Raw genomic sequence first — 3413 nt, 5'->3', positions numbered from 1 at the left:
GCCCTCCCCTGCATCTGGCATTCTGACATAACCCATTTCTAAAATCAGGAGGTTGCGCATACACATCATGGCTTGTACCCCGTAATGGATTTTTCCTCCAGAAACTTGTCCAATCCCCTTTTAAAGGTGTCTAGGCTAGACGCCAGCACCACATCCTGTGGCAAGGAGTTCCACAGACCGACCACACGCTGAGTAAAGAAATATTTTCTTTTGTCTGTCCTAACCTGCCCAACACTCAATTTTAGTGGATGTCCCCTGGTTCTGGTATTATGTGAGAGTGTAAAGAGCATCTCCCTATCCACTCTGTCCATTCCCTGCATAATTTTGTATGTCTCAATCATGTCCCCCCTCAAGTGTCTCTTTTCTAGGCTGAAGAGGCCCAAACGCCGTAGCCTTTCCTCATAAGGAAGGCGCCCCAGCCCCGTAATCATCTTAGTCGCTCTCTTTTGCACCTTTTCCATTTCCACTATGTCTTTTTTGAGATGCGGCGACCAGAACTGGACACAATACTCCAGGTGTGGCCTTACCATAGATTTGTACAACGGCATTATAATACTAGCCGTTTTGTTCTCAATACCCTTCCTAATGATCCCAAGCATAGAATTGGCCTTCTTCACTGCCACCGCACATTGGGTTGACACTTTCATCGACCTGTCCACCACCACCCCAAGATCTCTCTCCTGATCTGTCACAGACAGTTCAGAACCCATCAGCCTATATCTAAAGTTTTGATTTTTTGCCCCAATGTGCATGACTTTACACTTACTGACATTGAAGCGCATCTGCCATTTTGCTGCCCATTCTGCCAGTCTGGAGAGATCCGTCTGGAGCTCCTCACAATCACTTCTGGTCTTTACCACTCGGAAAAGTTTGGTGTTGTCTGCAAACTTAGCCACTTCACTGCTCAACCCTGTCTCCAGGTCATTTATGAAGAGGTTGAAAAGCACCGGTCCCAGGACAGATCCTTGGGGCACACCGCTTTTCACTTCTCTCCATTGTGAAAATTGCCCATTGACACCCACTCTCTGCTTCCTGGCCTCCAACCAGTCAGTCCCATTATAGTCAATGGTGCTTACTCCCAGGTAAGTGGGGCTGGGACACGAGCCCAAGAGCCCAACCCAGGCTGGTCTACTCAGAAGTAAGTCCCATCATACCCATGAGGCTTACTCCAATGTAAGCGCAGATAGGATTGGAGCCTCAGTCAGTCAGGCGCAACTTCCTCCCCCCTGCCTGCCCTGAGTTCTCCTTCCCCCACAATCAATGTGAACGGCTGGCTTCTCCACAGCCTCCTCTACCCCCCCCCACAGTGGCTAGACCCGAGCTGTGCCACCAAACAAAATGGCGGCGGGGGACATGCCCCACTTCCCCTCAAATGCGCAGGGCTCTCCTCAATGTAGTCCTTTGCCCCCTGCAGCCCAATGTGCCTGGCGTGTGCCAGTGGTGGCGTCTGCTTCTCCCCCCCATGAGCCTGATGGGGCTGCACGAGCAGCCCAGCGTAAGACCTCAGAGGGAATGGAGGTGAAGTAGGAGGGAGCTGGTGCTGGGGGGAGGCAGCTTGGGGGATGTGGCAGATTTTTTATTTTTCACTTTTTAAAAAAGTGGGTGTGAAATCAAAACCCGGAAGTGACGTCACTTCCGGATGTGACATCACTTCCGGGGCAACATCTTGAGCTCTGCACCGGGCAGCAGGATCGTTAGCTATGCCACTAACTGGAAATGCCTCTCAGAAGCCTCCCCTGGGAGGCCTTCTAAGGTGCAAGGTCACAAGAAGCCTCCTTGCACCACAGAGGGCCTCCAAGAGGCTTCTGAGAGACACTTCTGGTTTGACAAGTCTCTCAGAAGCCTCTGGAAGGCCGACATTCTCAACATTCCAAACCACTTCCCACCACAGCAAGGTTACAAGCTGCCTCCCCATGCCTCCAAAGGCATCCTGAAAGCTTCTGAGAGGCACTTCCAGTTTTTTGTCAAACCAGAAATGCTTCTCAGAAAACCCTGGGAGATCTTCTTAGGCATGGCCTCCCCATGCCTCAGAAGACCTCCCAGAGGCTTCTAAGAAGTACTTTTGGTTTGAAGAAGAAATGAGAGGACCCTCCACTTCCCATGAGGTCTCTGACTAAGAGAGGCTGCTTACCAGTTCGTATCTCTTTCTTCATAGCTTGTGGACCCATGAGCCTGTGACACAAAAGGGAAAAGGATGAGTGGAGAGGTAGGATAACTAGTCTTCCTTTCTTTTGAATTCATATGCACTGGGTTCATGCCGCTTTTGCTTCTCAGCTGGCGTTCAAGAAGCATGCAACTCCATGTGCTTTCAGAAAGTTGTGATGGCTGTAAAGTGTGCTTTGCCACTAGAATGCTAGCTATGGTGGCAGGAAGGGGGATAAGATTGGGCCTCTAATTTATGGCTGCTGAAGCTTCTCCTTAACAGCTCAATCCACAGCGCTAGCAAAGAGAAATTAGATGCAAGAATTACAGCATTGCTAGTAATCACAGATTTAAACCAAGAGGTTGTGAAGGCAGAGCAGTGCACTGCAGCATGAGGGGTACAATTTATGGAAATGGGCTGCCGAGGGGTACACAAGTGAAACATTTTTGGGAACTACTGATCTAGATAACCACTGTTGGAAGTGGGATGGAGAACTAGGTCTGATTGCAATATAAGTGCTTAATTCAGTTTTGCAATAACTGAAGCAATTCATTTTGCAGTAACTGAAAATTATTGTCCTTTATTATTGTTGTTTATTAATACTGTATTATGTTTGTATTGCAAAAAAAAATTGTTGCTTGTAGAGCCTTTGTTCGCAACATAATCAGGAAAGATAAAAATGGGCTTTAGAATAACCATCAGTGTCAAAATATAACTTAGCCTAAGTTTCTGCTTTGCAGCAATGTTGACAAGTTAACCCATCATCCCACCCTCATTTTTGCCACTAAAACGACAAAATATTTATCACTCTTGATGAAGTGGCAGGAACAACCTTCCTCAAGCTGTTCAGCATGTAAACCTGCCAGGGTTCATTTTAGACTTCCAGCATTTCCTATCTCTGAAGAACATAAAGCAATCTTTCATTTGAGACCTAGAAAATTAAGGCACACTGAAATTTTTTCTTAAGTATTACTCTGAAAATACATCTCAGAAAATTAATCTCCCTTAATATGTAATGTAAAGGTTACTTTTTCTTGGGATTTAAATAAAAAGCCTGCCTATGTAAACCGCCTTGAATAAAGTCTTGAACAAAGACCAAGAAAGGTGGTATATAAATACCTGTTGTTGTTGTTGTTGTTGTTGTTGTTGTTGTTGCACATAAATTTTAAGAAAAAGCCTGCAATTATTATTTAAAAAAGGAGCCACTGCATAAGGTATAATTCTAAAATCCTTCAAAAGCAAGCACACCTGCACAGTACTGTAGGACTCT

Source organism: Tiliqua scincoides, chromosome 2, assembly GCF_035046505.1.
Source record: "Tiliqua scincoides isolate rTilSci1 chromosome 2, rTilSci1.hap2, whole genome shotgun sequence".
NCBI lineage: Eukaryota > Metazoa > Chordata > Lepidosauria > Squamata > Scincidae > Tiliqua > Tiliqua scincoides.
Note: the sequence above shows the minus strand (reverse complement) of the source record.